Source organism: Marmota marmota, unplaced genomic scaffold (genome assembly GCF_001458135.2).
Source record: "Marmota marmota marmota unplaced genomic scaffold, marMar, whole genome shotgun sequence".
Taxonomy (NCBI): domain Eukaryota; kingdom Metazoa; phylum Chordata; class Mammalia; order Rodentia; family Sciuridae; genus Marmota; species Marmota marmota.
Window position 1 is genome coordinate 1,673,135 of NW_026000170.1, and position 23,862 is coordinate 1,696,996.

A 23,862-nucleotide genomic window follows, 5' to 3' on the forward strand; every position below is an offset into this window, starting at 1 on the left:
CCCCCAATGGTACATAGTGCAGATCTCACCTCTTCATGCCTGGAAGTGTTCAGCAGTCTCCTACCTTGTCTTTGTTTTGCTGATGTCTTCTTCCTGCTCAATCTCACACCCACTCTCACCATGAGTGTCATCTTTCCACAGTACAAATATGATCACATCATTCCAGAGCACAACCTTTCAACTCATCTCCACTAAGCTTCTTAACATAATATCCACTTCCATAATATCTGACACCCACCTTAGCTCCTAATTTATCTCCTACCCAACTCAGACACATGTAGACACAGAGAAACTAGCTTGCTTAAAGCTCAGAAAATTCCAGATGATTTTCAATTTCCCATCTGCACCAAGCTTTTTTTTTAACCGCTCATGTGTTCAATCATACTCTTCCTTTTGCCTAAAATGCCCCTCTTCCCCTCATCTGTCTAGCAAATGTTTCCTTCAAGAGAGAATTCAAACATTCTATGGAAACCTCAAAATCCCACTGATTTTTTGGCAGAAACAGAAAACTTCACATTAAAATTCATCTAAATCTCAAGGAACCCCAAAGTGCCAAAACAATCTTGAAAAATCTTCTTAATAAAACAAAAGAACAAAGTTGAAAGTCTCACTCTTCCTGATTTCAAAATTTATTGCAAAGTACAGTAATCAAAACAGTGTGGGGTTGGTACAAAACAGACATGGAGACCAATGGAACAGAATTGCACAAATAAACCTTTACATGTATGTTCAAATGATTTTCAACAAGAGTACCAAGACCATTCAATGGGGAAAGACCAGGTTTTCAGCAGTGTTAGGAAAACTGGATAGCCATATGCAAAAGAATGAACTTGAACTCTTAACCTCACACCACAATAAAAAAAATGAACTAAAAATGGATCAAAGAGCTTAATGTAGCAGCTAAAACTTTCATAAAACTCTTTGAAGAAAATAGGGAGGAAGCCATGGAATTATATGATCATATTTGTACTGTGGAAAGATGATGCTCATGGTGAGAGTGGGTGTGAGATTGAGCAGGAAGTGAATTTCAAAATGATTTCTTGGATATGACACCCAAACACAGGCAACAAAAGTAAACATAGGTAAATTGTACTCCATTAAAATTAAAAACTTGTGTGCAGCAAGCTGGGCACAGTGGCACATGCCTGTAATCTCAGAGACTTGGGAGGCTGAGATAGGAGAATTGCAAGTTTGAGGCCAACCTCAGTAATTTAGTGAGAACCTAAGCAACTTAGCAAGATCTTGTCTCAAAATAAAAAAAATTAAAAAGGGCTGGGGGTGTAACTCAGTGGCAAAGTTTCCCTGGATTCAATTCCAGGACAAAAAAATAAAATTAAAAAAAAAATTCTGTGCATCAAATGACAAAATAGCATGAAAGGCAACCCATGCTATATATTATATTATATATAATATATAATATAATATATACCCATTATATATTTTTAAAAACTCCTATAACTTTACAACCAAATAAAACTCTATTAAATAATTGGCAAAGGACTTGAACAGAAAATTTTGCATAAATATATAAATAGTCAATAAGCACATGAAAAGATGTTCAACATTACTAACCATGTAGAGAAATGGTAGGTATAGAGAAATGGAAACTCTTGTATACTTTTGCTGGGAGGGGAGGGGAGTAAAATTGGGTAGCTATTATGGAAAATAAAGTGGTGATTCTTCAAAAAGTTTAAAATAGAATTATCATATGACTCAGTAATTCCATTTCTGTGTATATACCCAAAAGAAATGAAAACAGAGATGTGAATAGAATTTGTAAACAATGTCCAGAGTCGTATTACTCACAATAGCCCAAAGATGGAAGAATTCAAGTGTCCATTTACAGAGGAATAGATAAACCAAATGTGGGGCATACATATAATGCAGTATTCACAGCCTTAAGTGGGAAAGAAAGTCATGCTACATCAGAGATGAACTTTGAAAACATTATGCTGAGTGAAATAAGCCAATCACAAAAAGAAAAGTACTTCATGATTCCACACATATGAGTAATCTGCAGTAGCCAAATTCATAAGGATAGAAAGTGAAATAGTGGTTGTCAGGGAGCAGGGGAAGTGGGCAAAAAGAGTTATTATCATGGGGGTACAGGGTACAAAGTGAAAAAAGTTCTAGAGCCAGGAATGGTGGTGCATACCTGTAATCCCAGCAACTCCAAAGGCTGAGGCATGAGGATCATAAGTTCAAGACCAGCCTCAACAATTTAATAAAGCCCTAAGCAACTTAGCAAGATCCTCTCTCAAAATAAAAAAAATATTTTTTATTTTAAGTAAAGCACCCCTGGGTTCAATCCCAATACCAAGAAGAAGAAGAATGGGGAAAAACAAAGAGTTGGAATGGTGGTGATGGTTGTAAAATAATCTGAATAAACTTAATTCACTGAACTATACACATAAAAGCAAGGTAAGATGGCAAATTTTATATAAATCCTCTCACAATTTTAAATTAGTAATTATTAATAATTAATAATTTTAACTTAATAATTATTAATAATTACTATAATAAGGTGTTAGGTATGACAGTGAATTTTGAAGATTACTTCTTGTAGTGAATCCTACAGTCAAGTTTTGGTTTCCAGTTAATAGGAATGACAGCAGAATTACTTTTTAGTGGTATTAAAGTTGAAGTACATAAAATTCTAACTCACATCACATTATGAATATGGTTTCATTCTAAGTAAAAATCTTACATTAAGAAATTGGGTAGTAAGTAAGAGTAACCCATCACTTTTATAGATTAGCCGAAAAAAAAACCATCATATTAATAGGTGGAAAAACGTATTTGTGTAAAATGTACTACAAATTCATGATCCAAAAAAGGTCTACCACAATGAAGCTCTCTCTGAGCTCCCTAAATGCCTCTCTTTGGCTATCAAGTATCCAAATATTCTTCTCCTATCGTATCTATAATAGTACAATTGGAACTGCCAATTGACATGTTTGTCACCTAAGCTGAAGAGGTGACACATACCAAGTACCTAATATGATGCCTGATGAAAAGAGGGTTCTCAAGAAATGCTGGCTGGCAGGACGAAAGGACAGATGAATAAAAAAGAGCAGTTAGGCACGAGGTCTGTATGCCTAAATCTTTGAGGGCAGGTCTGACAGATCTGATTCTGTGTGGGCCACCAAGCAGCACTCTCAGGACTATGAGAGGACCACATGTAAGCTAGACCCTCACTGTGGTGCACAGAGTTTCCCCCCAAGTCTCCAAGCCTCAGATACCAATGTAGAGAGTTGCAGGAACCAGGGGCAAGAGGAAGAGGGGCCACAAAGGCAGATCAAGGCTAAGGAAAGACCACTTCAGGATGACCCATCCTAAAGGGCAGCCTCCTTGGAAGAGCCACCATGGTCCACATGGTTCAAGACAGCCGAAAGCAGAAGTCAGCACCTCTTTTCCATAAAGGGCTGAGGGCAACTAGTTAGGCTTTGAAGGTCCTTGAAGTCTCTGTCACAATTACTCAATTTTGCCAAGCAGTAGAGAAGCAATGATGTCAATGAATGAGTGTGACTATCCAATAAAACCTTATTTACAAAATAGACAGTGGTCTCATTTTGGCCCACAGCATAATTTGCAGATGCCTGGCCTGGATTCTTACTGCTCAAAATATGATCCAAGGATCAGCAGTATCCATGTTACTTGGTCATTTGTTCAATCTGCATAATCCTGGGCAGCATCCCAGACTCACTGGATCAAAAATCTCCTAAGAGGCCCAGGAGAGTTTGGGAAGTACTGCTCTACAGGACCTTTGTGACCCCTTCAGCCTGAGCACTCTGATGCCACACAGTAGCAGAAATCCCAGCGAGTTTCACTTAGTGCCTTCTTTATCATTCTCATCAGAGATGGGAGGGCTTGTCCTTACTAACCTGGCATATAGCTCAGCTCTCAGCATTTACAGAGTACCCTAGTGAGACCAGGGGCCAGAGGAAAGGACACGCAGCAGAGGGGAGTTTTAAGGGCAGCTGCGTATGAGACAGGTTTGTGGTGTTACAGAAGTGATGAACCCTAGAGCCAAATTCTACTCCCAAATCCTTCTCTCTGAGCCCTCCCTCATTAGAGAGGGACTTGCTCCAGGTAGCTCTAGACACTTCCCGTTGGCAATTTACCCTGTAATTAAAACATCTCTGCATCTCCTACCAACATAAAGGTAAGGAGCACGAAGCACACACATACTGCCAAGTCCAACATTATCCTCAGTTCCTCCAGGAAGCTTCTGGTCACTGGTTGGCTCTAGAACAGTAGTTCTCAACCCTGGGGCTGTTTTGCCTCCCAGAGGACATTTGACAGTACCTGGAGATCTTTTAGGTTGTCACAGCTACTGTGTGTCTGAGTAGGAGATTGATCCACAGAATAGGAGTTAGGGATGCTACTAAATATCCCACAATACACAGAACAGGCCCCTGATCCAAAGCGTTCATAGCACCAATGATGAGAAACCTGCTCTAGAAGAAATATTCCTACTTTATTGACCAGCCTAAGTAATTCTCAGGGCTTATGTTTCTTATGTGCATCACCAACACAGTGAAAAGGGTGGCCAACAGGGGCTGCTTAGCAACTCCTACTGCCTGGACCAGAGTAGTACAGCTCCAAACTCTGGATCAGCAATGTTCCCAGTGACCAAAAGTGAGCAGGCTCTGGGTCACAATAGCAAAGTCCTCCAAAGAATGCATCATCAACCAACACTGGCTCATTTTATTTGTTTATTTTTGTGTGGTGCTGAGGATCGAACCCAGTGCCTCACGCATGCTAGGTAAGCGCTCTACCACTGAGCTACAGCCCCAGCCCAACACTGGCTCATTAATTAAACTGGAAGGCCACCTGGCACAAGATCTGATTAGGTCCTCCTCAGGACATGTCAATGCTGGGGACTATATTGGCAGGAGTAGAATTATAACTAAGCCATATATTTTCAAAGCGAAGGCTTTCTCCCAGTAATAACCCATTGTATTATTCCCACACCATTCTAGAGAAAAAAAACATTTCTAATGAACATTCTAGGAACCAGCATCACAGTGCACTCTCTAGACAGCAGCAACCAAGACTTACCTTATTCTACAACAGGTTTCCTTCATCCATGGCCCAAAGCTTCTTCACCTCCTTACTGATGAACTGCAGCACAATTGAAAGAAACAGCTTCTTTCTATCACTTACATCCAAGAATCTTGTCTTCCGACCACATGCTGCTCTCTTGATGAAGATGCAATAAACCCTGTCTTGTAAACACTTCCCCTTAGATTGAATGGCTAATTGGATGCATGGTGTGTTGTTCTTACTGGCTTTCATTTTAAAGGTAACCTCATTCCCATTGCTGCAGATTTATATTCTCTGCAGCCTTGAGTCCACCCGTCTATACTGAATGTAATGTCTAAATGGCCAAGTATAAAATGAAATGTACCTGGAGAGAGTATATTTCATCTTATGTTTCAGTAGCAGCAGTGAGCATCCCCTGGTGTGTGAGCCCCATGCAGGTGACTATCTCACTACACAGCACTCAGGGGGTAGTAATCTCATTATTGCTTTAACTACCAGGGGAATGATGTGCTGTCAGGAACAAAGAAGTACCTGGTAGGAGCAGATCATCCCTGTTGATGTTAGTTTCAGCCAGTAAAGGATCTAAATGTGGATGGTACCAGTTGACTTCTCAGACTCTGTAAGAAAAAAGAGGTGACACAAAGCCATCACATATCTAGAAGATCACATCATACTGTAAACCAGCTGTTGACATGAACCCAAGAGAAAAGTTTTGGTGGTGTGTGTCTTAATCCCTGGAGAGATGGGCAGCATTTCCTCAAAGGAGAAAGGCCATTGCCAAAGTTTAATCTGGAATGTGGATTAGACGCCCAGGGAAGCCAACCTCCCAAGGTCACTGCAGAAAGGAAACAAGAGGTAGAAGATCAAAGACATGTGCTTCCTCTTCCCTCTCATCAGCCAAAAGCCATTCAACAGCTAAAGAAGAATGCTTCTGGCCCTTCATCAGCAAAATTTGGAGGTTGATCTCTCTGGAACAGGAAGGGAGGGAATTTGGTTCCCAAACAGAATGCCCAGGTGAACCATGAAATGCAGACCCCTGCAGCTCTGTGAGTACTGGAAACCTATAAATGCTGATGTGTGTATTCCCACAGCCCGTTGCTTCTATCCTGAAGGCCTCCATTCAGTCCAGCTTGGGAAGCTTCTTTCTGTCACCAGCTTCATTTAGGAGTGTGTAGGGGGAATGAATCAGTCACAGAGCTCAGGAGCATGTACACTCCCTGCTCCACTTACACAACATATTCATCACCACCACATTCTACCAGCTCTGGCAGCATCTGACTCCTGCCTGTTTATGTCTCTTCAGATACTAATCTCAGCTGCTTGGGCTCCACCGAGAATTTGTCGTGCCCTTCTAAGGCAAGAAATTAGAAGCAAGCAAGAAACGGAAACTGGAGGCAGAAGATTGGTAGTTCTTTACAACTCATGCACCTAAGTGCAGAAGCAGGCTCTGAGGGCCTTGACATGTGATTCTTCACTGATGAAAACCATCAAGGGCAGTCACTGAGAGTCTGAGGGCAAAGACTCCAAAGGAAAAACAGCTCCCACATACAGGCTGGGGAGGGGATACACATGACCCCAGAGAAATGGCTGAGCAGAAAGAAACTCCAATTTTCTCTCTAGTACTGATAAGCACCTGCAGATGATATATCCACCATGGTAGCCTGCCAGTCACTGGGGCTTCCTTTGTTCCCACAATTTGTCCTTCGACGCACCACAGCACATCAATTCCAGGGACATATTCTGGACCCTGACATCACCTAGAAAGGTTTTTAGCTCTGAGGCTGGAGCTGGGAACCCTTTAAGGGCAGGGACCATGTCTTAATTTCTCTCTGCTCCCAGAGCCTCCCACAGTAACTGTGCTGAGCTAATGCTCAGTGAAGGCTGGATGAATGACTCACACTCAGAAATCCCACTTTTCAATCAGCACCTTTATCCTTCTTCTCCACGCGCTGAATCAAGGTCAGTGCTCTGCAACTTCTCCGAAGTTTCTTTATGCTCATCCAGTTTATCATCCTCATCTTGGGCTCACCTGTCGTCCACACAGCCTGGCTACTCAACTGTACTATGCTCTGTACTCGCCAGGACCCTTCTGCTGCCCTCCCTACCTACAAGGTCTAATTCGCAAACCACTCCAGTCCTCACCTGCCTGCTCTCCTGCCCACCACCTAGGTGCTTCTGAAAAAAAATCATTTGTCCTTGTATCACAGCAAAGGTTGAGATTATGAAATCCACCATTCAAAGGCCTTGATGTTGCTAAGACAACCTACATGTATTCCTGAATCTCACTCTCAGTGTTCCCATTCCCCAGAGAAAAAGGACCAAATGCCTCCTCTTTTTGCAAACTCATTTCTCCATCCTCCCCTCTCTCCGTCTTCCAAGCATATATACAACATATGTACATATGTGAGTACACACATGTATACATGTGTATGTGTATTTGTATGGGTGTATGCATATTTTTCACTCTCAAATACTTTCTTGTTCTTTCCCAGTCACTCTCTCAATCTTTCAATCTGACATTATCTACTATAAACTCATTTAATTGCCTCCACCCTTACATGATCTTCCCTTTGCTCACCTCCCCTATAGTTCCTTGTCACCCACTCTCCTTCCCTTCAAAGCCAAACATCTAGAAAAGCCAAACATGTAGAAACTCACACTTCTTCATTTCATTGCTTCTATCATTCAGTTCTCGGCCTGCAAAAGTTGGCTTCATAACCAGCCTATCTACCAAAGTATCATTGATAAAGTGGCCGTAGTAAAGGAATCAAGGCTATACCTCTAACGACTGCTCCAGGATGGAGACCATGACCTCCTGCTGTGTGGGATCTTGTGTCTCATCCTTCCCCATTCATGGTGGCTAGCACAGTACCTGGCACATAACTGCTTTGAAAGAAATTGTGTCACATGATGGGAGTCAAAATATGTGGGGTTTATACTGCCAGAAACAGGCTTTAAAACAGAACCAACAGTTTCTGAACCATCAGTGGCATTTTTATAAGACACCAACAAGACCTCTGTCTTGATTTGAGCCTAACAGCTGAATTACAGAACCAGGGTTTGGACCTACTTTGGCCCAGACAAAACACACATGAAGATCACAGACCATGGGAGTCCCAATGCCTGGAAACTTCACAAAGGATTGGGCAGAGGTCAGTATTAGGAATAAGTCACCCAATGTTAGGAATGGCTCGCCTACCCTATCATGCCTTTTATCCTGCAGATAGATACCATCATATCCAAGGCCAACACTGCTTGTAAATAAATATTTACTATGCCCTACTGAAAACCGTTTATTTATCTCTGATATGAAGATGCTGGTATAAGGATGCTGATTCATAATGGGGATTCAGGGGAGCATGGGAGGAATAGAGGAACTTTAGATAGGGCAAAGGGGAGGGAGAGGAAGGGAGGAGGCATGGGGGTAGGAAAGATGGTGGAATGAATTAGACATCATCACCCTAATAACATGTATGAACACACACACTCACAAAAAAAAAAAAAAAAGCTATGCTAGAACATCTGAGAGTTCAAAAAAAAAAAAAAAAGAAAGAAAAAACACATTTGTTTAGATGCTACCAACAGATTTAGAATATCCTTTGAATGAATCTAGAAGAGAATAAATGTGACCAGCAATAGAGATTTGCAATCTAGCTACATACAATGGAAACAAAATAAAACATAAAAGCAATGTAAGTTAACTTATATAGGGAAGGTTTGGAAAGAGTAATGAAATACAATAATGAGTAGCAATGGGAAAAATCCATAAAGACTCCATAGAGAGGTTAACTAGTCCAGGTAAAGAATAATGAGCACCAAAAACCAAGGGTATAGAGTAACTAAAGAAGCTAGCAACCCAGAAAGTAAACCCAACAGTTACAGATAAGCCAAAAGATACCCAACAAATACCTGCTCTCTTTAGCCAAAAGACCAGGAAAGGAGCAGTCTAACATGACAGGAAGCTTTTAGACAACTACTTTGCTCTAGCCAAACACCACAGGAAAAAAAAACTGTGACAACACCCACACCAGCAAAGTCTGAGTGAGGAGTCTAGACTTCTACCCTTAAGAAACTATATAAAAAGAATCCCCCACATCTCTGCCATATTGATGTCAGAGAAGACCAAGTTGGGAGATGAGCCTTTCATCCACGACAGTTGTTAATGAGCCACCCTTGCTGGTAGTACCAATGGAGACCAGATGGAAAGCTCAGACCCCCATCCTGTCTTTGTCCATTTTGTGTACCTATAACAGAATACCACAGATCATCTAATTTATAATGAATAAATTTAGTTGTCTCACAGTTCTTGATGCTAAAAAGAGCAATATCAAGGTGCCAGCATCTGGTGAGGGACTTTTTGCTGTTTTCATCCCATGGCAGAAGCCAAAAGGGCAAGAGAGGGTGAGAGTGAGAGCAAGGGGCAGACTAAACTTGCTCTTATAGCAAGTCCACTCACTCAGGTACTAACCCATTCATGCAGTAACAACCATCCATTCATGAGGGCGAGCCCTCACAACCTAATCACCTCTTATTAAGCCCTATCTCCCAACATTGCTGCATTGGGGAATCAAGTTTCCAATACACAGACATTGGAGTACACATTTAAACCACAGTACACCCCAACCCAGAAATAACTAGGTGCCCCTCCCCTTCCTTGCTGGGTATCAGAGGAGGCCTTGTGGAGACTCAGTATTCTCATCACCATCAGTGTGGTCACAAGCCCCACATCAGAGGAGACCACTAGGATACAGAATTCCCATCCTCATCAAGCAATAATAAGGAGCCAATTAATAGAAGCCAACACCAAGACAACAGAAGATAAAATTATCTGACAAAGATTTTTAAATGCCCATTAATAAAAATGCTTCACTGATCAATTGTGAAGATCTTTGAAACAGATGAAAAAAAAAACTGAAAGCCTCAACAAAGAAAGAAAAAGTCTCAGACAAGAAATAGAAGATATAAAGAAAAAATAAAATTATAGAATTGAAAATATAGTAACCAAAATAAAACACTCAGTAGACAAACTCCATGGCATAATGGAGAAGTCAGAGAAGAGAATCAGTGATCTGAAAGACAACATTACTCAATTGAGCAATGGAGAGAAAACAGACTAGGAAAAAAAATTAACAAAATCTTAGAGACCTACAGAATCAGGACAAAAGATCTGAAATTTGTGTTATCAGTTTTCTAAATTGTATTGAACAGTCAAAGAAAAACTTTGATGCTCCTGATATGATTCTAAATGAATATAAAGAAAATACCTAAGATAATATAAGTTATAAATGGAGGAGGGCAGAGAGACATAGATGGGGTAAGGTTTCTCATATTTCACTCAGACTGGTGAAATGACACCAGAAGACTGTGCTACACACATATATTGAAATACCTAGAGCAACCACCAAGAAAACTAGACAAAGACACACATTGGAAATCACTATAGATAAATAAAAAAGAAATTCTAAAACAAATGTTAAGTGATACAGGTAAGAAAAGATGGAAAAGAGAAAACAGAGAAAGACTAAAACCAAAACTAAAAAAAAAATCCCACAGAGGAAAAAAAGAAAATGACAAACTTAAGCCTGAATAAATAATAATTACATTAAATGTAAATGATCTAAATATACCAATTAAAGATAACTATTGGCAAAGTAGATCAAAAAACATGACCCAACTATACGTAGTCTTTAAGGAACTAACTTCAAATATAATAATATGGGCAAAATGAAAATGTTATATTATGTAAAAATTAATAACAGATAAAATAGATGTCATAACAGAAAACTACTAGATTCAATTCATAAACCTCTAGCAAGACTGACAAAAACAGGAATAAAAACAAAATTACCAATAACAGGAATAAAACAGGGACATCACTTATAGACCCTGCAGATATCAAAAGGATAAAAAAGAAATACAAGAAAAACTCTACACACTATATTTGATAATTTAAACAAAATGAACCAGTTCCTTAAGAAACACACTACCACAATTTACCCATGATGGCAGAGATAATTTAAATAGCACTTTAACTATTAAGTAATAAACATAATTTGAAACTTAAAAATTTACCATTTTCCCCCCTCCAAAAAAAAAATCTCCAGACCTGGATCATTTCACTGGAAAATTTTATCAAATGCTTAAAGACTTAATACAAATACTACACAATGTCTTCCAGAAAATCAAAGAGATTTTCATTACATGAAGCTACATTTCATGAAGCTGGTATGACCCTGATACTAATCCCAGGCAAGGATAGTACACAAACGGGCTGGGGTGCAGCTCAGTGCTTATCTAGCATGTATAAGGCCCCAATACAGCAACAAAACAAAACAAAACAAAACAAAACAAAAAACAGAAGACTTAAAATCCTCAAGAATATAGATATAAAAAGTTCTTAGCCAGGTGCAGTGGCACACACCAGTAATCCCAGCAGCTCAGGAGGCCCAGGCAGGAGGACCACAAGTTCAAAGCCAGCCTCAGCAAATTAGCAAGGCCCTTAGCCATTTAGTGAGACCCTGACTCTAAATAAAATATTTTTTAAAAGGCTGGGGATGTGGTTCAGTGGTTAAGCACCCCTAAGTTCAATACTTGGTACCAAAAAAAAAAAAATCATTAACATAGGATCAGCAAATAGACTTCAATAATCAATAAAGAATTATTTTTTTTTCTTGTGACATTTTAGAAGATGACTATGTGAGCCTTATTCTCTGGATGCAAGACTTGTTCAGTATTCAAAAATAAGTTGATATAATTTGTCATATTAATAAGACTAAAGAAGAAAAATCATAGTAACTGATGTTCACAGTTTTGGAGACTGAAATTCCAAACAGCATGGCACCAACCCTGGCAAAGGCCTCCTTGGCTGCACCACCTCATGGTAGATGGCACAAGAAAGACTGGGCAATGTGCAAGAGGGAGAGTTCACGTGGGCAGACAGGAAGACAAGAAGCCAAAGGGCAGCTGGGGACAAACTGAAGTCCCAAGAGAACCATGTGAATCCTTTCCAAGGGTCCACCCCCAATGACCCAAGGCCTTCCCATGAATCCCCACCTCTTCAAGGTTCCATGACCTCCCACATCGCCACACCGAAGGCCAAGCCTCCACCACACGAACCCTTGGGGACAAACCACATCCAAGCCAAAGCAGTTCTTAATACAGGATAATTATAATTTTTATGTGCCAGTGTTATGTGATTGCACTTAGAACCGCATTTTCTCATCATTTTATATCTGAACAGATAGAAACACAAGCTGGGGCTCATGCCACATGGACTTTGCCAAGAGTGCTTACTTTTTCCAAATGAGCAGCATATCCAAAAAAATGTAAAAAGCAGCCCTGTCCTAAAGTTTCATTGTACAAAGCAAATGTTGAGTTTCCACAGCTGCTGGCTTCAGCCTACCCAGAGGGATGGTTTTAGTGAAATATTAATCTCTGAGAAAGCCACACACGGATAAGATTGCACCGTAATTCAAGCAGCACGTGCAAAATTTATTTAGTGTTTGGCTGGGAATGATTTTAATTATGTGAAGTTTTCTGAATAAGAAGAAAGTGATTGAAGCTGTTTGAATAAATCAGTGGTGGAGGCCCTGGATGCTCCCAGCCCTCACTCCAGTTTTAGTTCATTTCTGAAGTCCCCAAACCATAAATTCAAAGGAAGCTCCCATGGAACTGAATGCTGACACTGTTGAAATCAAACTACAACTAGCAGCCAAAACAACCAACATGGGAGACACCAACACCAGCAACCCAAAGACTTCCAGTGTGCATGCAGGTCAAGTGTCCAGTCATGGGTCTCTACAACCAGGATATGACAGAGGGATGAGAATCCAGAGAGATGAGAATCCAAAGGAATGTTCAAAACCTGAAAGGCAGGATGCAAGATGCATTCATCCAAGGACCCAAAGAATGGAAGGTATAGGGAGTGTTGAACCCCTGCAGGACACCTCACACTTCCCAGGAGCCACTGGTGGGTGTGAGGAGAGGGCCAAGGCTCAACCCTGAGAACAAGACAGGAACTGGGCACTAGGCCTTGCAGACAGAAGAGTTGAGCCAACCCTATGGGACTTGAAAATGATCAATGACCACAAGTTACAAAGTGTCCCCTAGGTTGATGAAGCAGATAGTTAACCCAGGAAGTTATTTTAAAGACAAGCTTCCAGCCTCTGGGGTCTGTCCATGGACATTGGGGACATAATACCAGCCTGGGGGAAGGAGTTTCTGTCCCCAGAAGGCCTACATAAGGCGGAACCTCAGAAAAGGAACATGTCTCCAAAAACAATCAAAAACTGGTCCTGTGAGTGGACCACATGGATTTAAGATAGGCAGCAAGGTCCTGCAATCAGCCCTCGGTGGGCTCATTAGGACTGATGTCCTAAGATCTATGCCCATGACAGGGGACCTACTGAAGTATTTACTGCCTCAAGTCAATAAGCCTGGGCACTAAGGGGGGCTGGACCTACTGGGAGAGGTGGGGAGAAAAGACCTATGAATGGAACTTTGAGAGCACCATGCAAGTGTCTGTTGGAGAACAAAGAAACCATGGTGGAGACTGGCAGGCAATAACTGCATGAAGTGGAAGACCATCACAACATTTTTACCACACTGAATGCGAAAAGAATTACAGTCACCCCAAATATGAGCCTGAATAATCCTGACCAAGCCCCCCATGACATTTCCCTCTAGAATTGCACAGTAGAGCAGGACATGATGGCAGATATATGGATCCTTAATTTAGGACATTCAAAAAGATATCCCACCAGATGCCATTTTACCCCTAACCAGCATCCTTGAGCAAAGGCGTCAGTCTGCTCTCCTGGGCCTTCTAGGTCCAGTATACCTGAGGCTCCTGCAGATGTGGAGAACTCACAGAAAAAAAAATGCTCAATAAAGAAAATGAAAATGGAAACAAGAAACATTCCTGGTCATCTGATTCTTTTCTATGCAGTACCAAAAGTGACTTGTAAGGCCATTACCATAACGAAAACCAGAGCATAAGCCCAGGAGTAACTAGGAAGTCAACAGGGGGCTCAAAAAGATGGACTACAGGGAGTCTGGAAGCCCAGACAGCTCCCCCTCCACGGGAGCTGGAGGAAAGGGATGACTAGGCAGGGGCTGTGCTAACCTCCCTGGCAGGAGGGAACTGTGTGGATTCTTGGGTAGACATGCAGCTTGCACCTGAGACCTTCCTGATCCTTCCTCACCAGAGGGAGTTATACCCACAGCCCCTCAGGACCTGGTCTGTGCCAATTTCAAGTCAATTCAGACCTGACAAGCTGCTGAGCACCTGGGAAGTGGTGAAAAGCCCTGAGCTAGACAGACAGATATTCATCCCATGGCAACAGGCAGGCCATTCCAAACCAGCCCGGCCAAATGTCCCACTTGAGACCACAACTGTCTTATAGCTTTCTCCAATACAATGAGATCCACCTATTTCTTTCAAAGGTTCTGCAAACATTAGACTCAAATTACACTTCAAAAATATTTGGAAACTGTAAATAGATACACTCAAGTATGATATACCAAATGTGCATAATAAAGGGCTGGAGTAGCTTAGTATTAGAGTGTGCACTTAGAATGCACAGTGCTCTTGGTTCAATCCCCAGCCACAGAAAAGAAACAAATGAACAAACACACAAACAAAATGTGAACAATTATAGATTCCATTGATTTACAAGCCTCAGGTGAATATGCTTACGCCCACTTCAGAATCAAGGTGCTTCTGCCAAAACCATGAATACGTTTGAACACATATAGACATGTAATTAATTAGGAAATCCATAATTCCAAAATGTCTTTTAACAATGCAGATCCATGCAAGCCCTTTCATGCTGTAAAACTGTACAAGCAAGAGCCCTGGCTTCCAGGTGTCACGTTCAGTTAAAATGTCTGGCAATGCCCAGTGACTTCCACTGAGCACAGTCTTATAAAGACATAATGGTAAACCATATTGTAATAAGTGACCACATAATTAGCTGCATCATTATAAATATGATTGGTAGGTTCAATGCCTGTTGTAATCTGCTTGGCAGACCTTTACAAAGCTAAACAAGACCAACTCAGCAATGTAAGGCTACTCTGTTATTAGGTCTTCTCCTGTGACCAATGAAGTGTCTGTCAATGATAAAAACTGAACAACCAAAGTTTAGGTTCAACATGCCAAATTAAGCATTTTTGTCATGTTAAAAGGCTTTAAGTGACTACTGTAGAGCAACAGGCACTGAAGTTTCTGGAAACAAAAACTTCATGCCATAATAACATCTCATAATGACATAACTTTGGGAAGTATTTTCTGCCAAATGGAAGACACCAATTAGTGGAAGAACCTGTTCATCTATTTCTTCAAGTTAGATCCTTAAAATTAAGGAATGCAAACAACTGTTACATAGTGTTAGTGAGTCAAGATGAAAACCAAATTTTCCTATATTTCTCTTTCAAGTTTCTGTGGTTCATTGAAATCAGAATAGCCTGAATCTGCAAGATAACATGCTTTAAAATATTGTCACTTCCAATGTCTAGTTGTCACAACCTTGCCCAGGTGGTACAGCCAATAGAATACCCAGAGGTGCATTTGAGAATGAAATGCTAAGAGATTGCAGTGATCATCCCAGATCCTTGATTTCAAATTTTCACATTTATCATAACATTCTCATTAATGAGCTGTATGTTGACGAGCGCTCATGAAAAAAAATGGATCCAAATATTTTTTTCTTATTCACGTGATTTAAATGGTTTAATTTAAATTGGGTAAACAGGTGTTGAGGATTGTTTTAACATGTGAACAAAAAAGGAGGTTAACAGATCTGTTTGCTTACTTTCACCTTTCCTTTTCATTATATTTAATAATTCTGTTCAGGATAATGTAAATTGTTCAAAAAATTGTTTTCTTTTAGTGCCTGCTGGAATGTTACATAATTTTTTCTTTAGCCATTATTGCCAGAATTCCTATCTTCATCCCAGTGCCAGTGAAGACAAAGATAAAACCAATCTACAGCTTCTGCAATAGCTATCACTGAACTGCTTGCAGAACTTGTCTCGACTATGTATCACTTGTATGCACTGTGAACTATCTGTTGGTGCAGCGACTTGTGGTAGTGTTGGGGTATTTTTGCTGATGGTGTCATCGGTGGTACAATTTTTCCAAAAGGAGCCATCAATTGGCTTGGTGTATCCTCCTCCCTTCTGCTTGTGACGGTCGTTCAGCTAAAATTTGGGGGCCAACAGAGGTGAGGCAAAGAACCTCACCCCCCCCACTGGTACAAAGACCTATCCACAGGTGTGGCTGTATGCTGGACCAGTAGTCAATGATGGGTAAGATCCAATTGCAAATGGTACCAACCTAAGACAGGAGGCTGATGCCTTGAGGTCAGCTCATCCAATGATGGGTAAGGACCATATGTACTATTGGACAACCTAAGACAGGCATGGTCCCTAAGCCACATGCTTGTTGTTTAATTAAACAGAGAAGGGGAGATGTTGAGAGCCACAGCCGAAGTGGCCCCAGCAAACTTCCAGCTGATTGGCTCCTCTGCAGTGATGCTCATTGGACTGTTTCCCCGCCCTTTCAGACCACGGAGCTGCTCATTGGGGGACTCTTTTGGCTCCGCCCACGCGACCCAGGCAATTGGCCTCAAGAGCGGGAGGAGTTGGGGTTGAGAGGCTCCCCAGAAGAGCTGGTGGTGGCAGTTGGGCTCTGAGGGAATTCCTGGAGAGCTCAAGTGGTGCCGTGTGCGTTCTAAAAATAAAGTTCATTCGTGCTTGACAAGTGGCTCGTGAATTGTGCCCAGCCAGACTGCGGCATTATGTAACCAGAATTATCAAATAAACTATATAGATAATAAAAATGTGTCTTCTCTCTACTCACTAATATTCCATATGATAATTCATTTAAAGAGTTTTAATCATAAAAAACATTTGAAAATCACTGTACTGTTTACTATATGGGAGAAACCCAATACACTAAGCAAGAGAGGGTAAAAGAAACAGATCATCTGAGCTAAAAGGTAGAAACTAGATAAGAGTGATGTGCTCAGGCTAAAAGAAATGCTTGTTGAACTCTACACCATGTTTAGCCAGAGGAAGGAGAAGTTGTGCTCCATTTTTGTGCAACGTGTCAAAATGCATTCTACTATCATGTATAAATAATTAGAACAAATTCAAAAAGAAAAAAAATGCTTATTGAATTCATCAGTGAAGCAGAAATAGTGTGTCCCTTGCTTTTGGAAATGGGACAGGGGGAAATTTTGTGAGTGGAGAAACAGGGAAGGCCATTGAAGAAGATTGGCCTTCCTAGGAGAACCATCTTCCTACAGACAAGCAAGCAGAACAAGGAGAAGATAGTCAGGGTAGCCAAATGTGGCTGCTGACCACTAGGGCCAGCACAGCTGAAAGGTAGGCACGATGGAAAGAATGTAATGAGCAGCGACGTCTCTGGACTTGGGGCAGAGTAAAAGTGGTGACCAGACATGATGGCGGGGGTGGGGGACAAAGAAAAGTTCTGCGTGGAAAGCAGTAGCAGAGCTAGGAGCACAGAACTCATTCACCCAGCCATTCTCTGAGGAGGCAGCTAGGTATCTTGTTAGGGGATGGAGGTTGTTACCAAAGGGGAACACAACTTCACATTCCTAAGAAATGTTAAAAATTATGCCAAACAATGAGAAAATCCAGGTAATGACCAAGCACAATGTCTGGTGACCATCAGGTGACCTCACAGGAGGTGTGCGTTTTTCTGAGTCCCATGCCCACGATGTCCATAATATTTTTCCTTCACTGGAAGGATCAGTTCTTGGAGCATGTTACAAACCATTTCTCCCCACTGTCCCCTGCCTCAGCTGCTCTGAATTAAAGCACTAGCTCCTAATTGTCCTCCCTACCTCCATGTTCTCCCTGCCTTCTAATCCAACCTTCACCAAGTCACCAGAATTGTCATTCTAGAGCAGAGGATGGTCAACTACAGCTCATGGGTAAATCCAGCCCACTGCTTATTTAGGTGTAAATTTTTTGTTGGAATATAGCCAGGTTTACTCATTTACATATTGTCTAAGGCATTTTGGACACTGTAGTGACAGAGCTGAGTAGTTGTGACAAAAATTGCATTTTGACCTACAAAGCTTAGAATATGTACTTTCTGGTCCCTTCCAGAAAACCTTTTGCTGGCCCCTTAGTAACTTGTCACTCCCTCCAGTGACTTGCTTCTAAAAGAAAACCTATTAACTGTGTTAGCTGGCCTGGCTCAACTACTGTCACTCATCCTTTGTCCTCTTTAAATACACCATGTTCCCTTGACTGAAAATACCACTACTTTCTTTTCCACACAGAAAAATTCTACCTATTCTTCAAGTTTGTTTTTAAATGTCCCTTTCTTTCTAAAGCCTTCCAGAACTGCTTTCTCAGCCCTATCCCAGGGTCACTTCCTCTTTTTAGCTCTCTTAAAACAATGCAATACCCCACCAATAAACAGCATATTGTATAGAACTCTAGGGGTCCACATATCTATCCCCTTCCCAAGTCACACCCAATCAAAACTGTCTTCTCTCATTCCCTCCTAGACCACCCTGTTCTTACCTACCATAGCACTTACCAAAGTATGTTTCTATGTATTTATCTGTGTATTTATTTCTCTAATGTCTGTCCTCTAATAATGGTGAGTTTCAAGAAAGCAAGAACTAAGACAATCAGAATCACTATTACTTTACCATTGCCCAGCCTAGAACCAGCCACACAGCAGTTGTTCAAATTGTTAGAATGAATAATTCACTGAATGACCAAAAAAAAAAATTTTTTTTTCTTAAGAAATCAAATTTCTCGGCACACTGCCTACTATCTCCTAGACTCTTCTGGCATCCTACAGTCCAAAAGATTGGATTGGCATAAGCATCACTGATAGCTTAAATAAGGATTTTTGAAATATGGAGACAGCCCGCTGACTCTTTCTTGTAATCAGTGTGGAACATGTACATAGACCTTAACCATGACAGGAAACCCATACCTGGTAGAATTGGAATAGTCACGCACAGGATCATATATCTTCATGGAGTACACATTTGTGCTGAGCCATAGGGTATCTCAGATAATCTACTTGTCTACCTTCAGCTCCCTCTCTCTGTCCATAAGGAGAAAGCTTTGTCTGTCCATCACATGCACACTCAGCCAAAGGCACTCTGAGCATGCCCACATCTCAGTAATCAACCTGGCTGGGAAGGGGTGGGGAGAGGCTTGGCAAGGAATGTCCTTCCTTGCCTCCCACAGTGTCCTCCAAGATCCAGGGAACCGCCAAGCTTAAAATGTGACTCTTGAAAGATGGTCTGTTACTTTTCCTGATACCTGAAGGCTCAAGATTTAGCAATAACTCATCTAAATTGTTGCTACATATGAAAACTCTGTGTGTGTGTACCTGCGTGCATATGCATGTATGCACGCACACACACACACACATACACACACACAAATATCCTGAGGCCATTTCCTGTGTGGCCTTTCTGATTCAGGACAGTGGCTCTTTGGGAGAGCATCACCATAAAAGGCCCTCTGTGAAGGTGTTTGCATTTCACTGAGATGTTTCCAAGAAGAGCAAAGATGCCATTTCAACCAAGGCAACTTTATGAAGTTGGCAGCCAAACCCTAAATCTAGCCCCAAGCCTCAGGGATGTCGGTGCCACGAACCATCACAAAGCTGAATTTCTTAAGTCAAGCTATTAACCCTCTGTGGTATCTGCCTGTGTCTGAATTAAAAAATCCTAGATATCCAAAAACACAGAGATTGTCTTTGCTCCTAGATAAATATATTGTCTCAGAGCCTGTTAGATCTGCATTCTCTAAACCTGGTTTCAAAGCATTCAAAAGAGAATGCCAGTCTTTCCCATCAGTAAGAATTTAAATGGCAGCAGTCAAATCATCCAGGGTCGTTTCAATCAAAACTCCTTATAATATATCTTCCATTTCCTACAAGATAAGCCACCCTGTTTCCTCCCACAGATTTGCCTTTGTCTTCAACCACCTTTCTGTTTGCTCAAAGGATTAGTCATCCTGTGTCCAGTCCAAAGCTGGTGTCCCCTCCCCACACCCTTACTGTGCTTTGGGTCCTCTTCCCCCCTGCCATGGCCTCCCACCATCAGTCTATCATTCTTACCTTCCCACTGTCTTCAGAGCAGACACCAATTCCCCAGCGGGACATGGAGCCCCAGCACACTGTTGTCTCAGATACTCTTTCAAAGGCAAATTCAGTGAATGACAGGCTATACATGAATTTGATCATATCTGGATTGAACAAGTAATGATTCACCACTGGGCATTGCGAAAGACAGTTCCTCTGCACCACCTATATGTGGCCAAAGATCTGAAATGCTGTCCAGGTCTTCTTCAGTGATATCCAACTCTCAACACGGTAGCCATCCAGATCATAGGAAGAAATATTAAAAATGTGGAAAGGAAAGGTGAACATAGAGATACTTTTCCCAGTGTGAATAGAGCATTTGTGGCCACTCTGCAGGGCCTCCTCAGGCTGGTCCCTCTCCGTGTCAACTTGTGCAGATATCCTCTAAAAACCTGCCTCTACCTAACACATCTAGCCATTGTCTTCTCTCTCTTCTAACTTCTATAGCGGAGCTCTGGAAATAATTGCCTAAGATTAGTATCTCCACTGTCTCACCTTACACTTATTTGTCTGTGAGCCCAATTCATCTCTCAAATTCCCCTTACCAAGTCATCAAGAACTTCCTAATTCCCAGATCTATGGACGTTCCAGTTCATAGGGACAGCGCATGACATGATGCTGTTAACCTCTCCCTCCTGAGTACTCTTCTTCCACACTCCAATCTCCCATTTCCCCCTGCCTCTCTCCATGTCCCCTTCATGCTTTCATTAGGTCCTCTCCTTTCCAGAGAACAGCATAGGACCCCAGGACCCTCAGCTCTCAAAGGAGGCCAGCACAGACTCTAGATCCTGACCTCCTGGCAATAATTCTAGGTCCAATGTTGGTAGCTGTGTATCATAGGCAAGTTACCATCTCTGTGCCTTAGTTCATTCAGCTGTAAAATAACAGTAGTCCTCCCTGGCAATTATTGGTGAGAGATGGTTGTACATAAAGTATTCAGAACACTTAATAAGCATTAGCCATTATAATTCCTCTAACCACACTCCATGACTCTCCTTCATAGACTGATCTACATCATGACACCCCTACCTCTTTGTTAAGTTTGCTCACGAATCTTCTTCATGACTACTCCTCGGAACATCAAAATCTACAAAACCATCTGCCCATAGACATCTCTCCCTGGCTCTCCTGAATGCTTCAAACTCAGCATGTCTGAGACTGAGCTCATCATCCTCTCCTACAAACGCTTCCTTTTCCTTCTCCTCCCCCACCTCCTCCTCCATCACCTCTCCTAATGAATAGCTCCACTATCCTAACTGTGAGCTGCACAGGCCAAAATACCATAGTCATCTTAGATTCCTGCCCCTCCCTTACTCCCCCAGCCAATCAGTCACCAAATTGAGTGACTTTATTGCCCAAGTATTTCTTGAGTGGGTGCCCGATTCTCCACCCTGATTGCCAGTGTCTATTATTTAGAACTTCATTGTTTCTCACCTGGATGATAGTAAGTAACGTTTTAATTACTAAAAATAATGCTGGCCACTAATATCATGGGCCATTATGGATATGTCATAGACATTTCACATCTTACACCCAGTATGACCCTGACCAACAGCCAAACCATCCATAAGAAAAGAATTAGAGACCCTGTTCTCAGAGAAGACAGAGGCTCAGAGAAGCATACTACACAGCAAGTTGTAAAGAGATACTAAGGGGCAGAGAAGTAGACTGAGGCATGTCTGGCTCCAGACCCCAGGCTGCTTCTGCCACCTATGCCACCGTGGTATCCTGATTGTCGTTTTTCTTCGTCGGTGTCTACCCTATTGCCAGATAGGCCTATTATTACAATGAAATTCTGACCCAGTCTCTCCTCTGTGTGAAATCCTGCAGTAGCTCCCCACGGCCTCCAGAGTAGAGTCTGTAGCAAGGCCCCTCCTGCTGGGCTTAATTTGCCCCTTTATGGATTCACCTACCTTATGTCCAACCACTCCTACCTACTTCCTTTCTTGAAGTATACTCTGTCCACTCACCTGGCCACCCAATCTCCCCAGTCCCTCTGCCTACTTTCCTTCCCTCTCATCAGCCTGGATGTCAGCATCTCCTCAATTCATGTCCTCTTACACCCACCTGCTGTCCATGAGTTTAGGGGTCCCTCTTTGGAACACTCAATGGCATTCTGGGATTGCCTCTAGTACTGCATTTTAGGGCAGATCAACTGCAATGATTTGGGTATGTCCCCAGAATTCATGTGTTGGAAACTAAATCCCTAAAGTCATAAGTTAAAAGTATTTGCAGGTGTGGGGGGTTGATAATAAGGATTAGATGAGTCATGAGGGTGGGACTCCTACGATTGCATTAGTGGCTTTATAAGAAAGGGAAGGGAGACCTGAATTGGTAAGCTTGCTGTCTCCCCCATGCTCTCTCTCTATCATGTCCTGATCCAGCAGAAGACCATCACGAGAGGCCAAGCTGGGGGCTTTTAGAACCATCAACTAAATAAACCTCTTTTCTTTATAAAATGCCCAGCCTCTGGTATTCAGTCATAGCAACAGAAAATGGACTAGGATAGTGTTCTTTGGTTGGGCACCTATTATATGTCAGAGTTCACGGTAGACTGTGGTATTTCGGGAATCATTAAGATACACGCTATCCTTTCAAATAAATTATTTTGGTGAGAAAGATAAGCAGAAAAACATTGTTGAAGCACCATCTCCAATCCCTTTGTCCTTCTGCACTGAATCGCTAAACTCCTTGGGTAAAAAAACTCCTTGTTCATCTCTGTGTCCCCAAGGGCCTAGAACTATGCCTGGCAGCTGGGGGTGTTAGCAAACATTGAGCTGCGAGTACAAAGGGTCCCCTCAGGGACACTCCTCACCCTGAACTTTCCTAAGGCTCTGAGGGTGGAATGCTGGGGAATGCACAGGCCAACCACTCCTGCCCCTTGTGGCAGACTTAGTGAGAGATTGAGGGATCAAGTCCTCACAGCAGGCAAGTGGCAGTGCAGACTCCCTCCCAATGTTCCTTGCACCCATCCACAGGTTCACCGTCACATCTCAGGGATCAGCAAAGGAGCCACTGTCAGAGGTTGGTCAGCCAGAGAGCATGCCCAATAGGGGACCCCAGGAAAGTAATCCGTGTGTCTGCCAGTAAGAGACCCCACCCACCCCTTCTTTGGGCTGCTGTGGGGAGCTCTGTCCTCATGAGATGAGCCAGCAAAGGGACAGAGAGCCATGCTGTGTAGTATTTGCAAGTGGAGCTTTGGGAAGGTAATAAGGATTAGATGAGGTCATGAGGTCATGTGTGTGCCCAGGAAAGACGGTGGTGTAGGAAGCCCTCGTGATCCCAGGTGTCCATGCAAGAATCAGCTCCCCTGAAGTCTGTTCCCTGTAGCCACTGTCCTTCTTAGTGACAAGCACGAAGGTACAGGGCGGGAGGGGGGCACTTTGCCCACAGCAGGTGTTCTGAAAAACCCTGTTTCCTGGCAAGTTTATGGCAGCTTCTCTTCTGAGCATTTCCTCCTCCTCTCAACGTGGAGGACAAAGTGCAGGCCGCCCTGGTGATCAAAGACGGGGTGAGTGGAGGAAGAGAAGTCACAGAGCCCCAGAGTGGAGAGCTTCTAACTGCCCCTAGACATCAGGTAGGGGAGAGAATAAAGGAGGAAGTGGCTGCCCCTGCCCTGACCACAGCAGCCCAAACTCCTTGACCTGGGTGTCTAGAAAACA

At 42.2% G+C, this 23,862-nt stretch overlaps 1 protein-coding gene across 4 annotated transcripts in view; it reads right to left on the reverse strand.

Annotated features, from left to right (window-relative positions):
- Positions 1 to 23,862, reverse strand: part of Eva1a (eva-1 homolog A, regulator of programmed cell death) — a 60,819-nt gene that overhangs the window by 30,202 nt on the left and 6,755 nt on the right. For 2 of the 4 annotated variants that reach the window (XM_048787426.1, XM_015499858.2), the window contains exons 2-3: positions 5,581 to 5,666; positions 5,065 to 5,127 (exon numbers count right to left, since the gene is read on the reverse strand). The gene's annotated coding sequence lies outside the window, so the exon portion shown is untranslated. Of the gene's footprint in view, positions 1 to 5,064; positions 5,139 to 5,580; positions 5,667 to 23,862 lie in introns of all 4 variants that reach the window. The other 2 variants (XM_048787425.1, XM_015499860.2) reach the window with 2 other exon arrangements.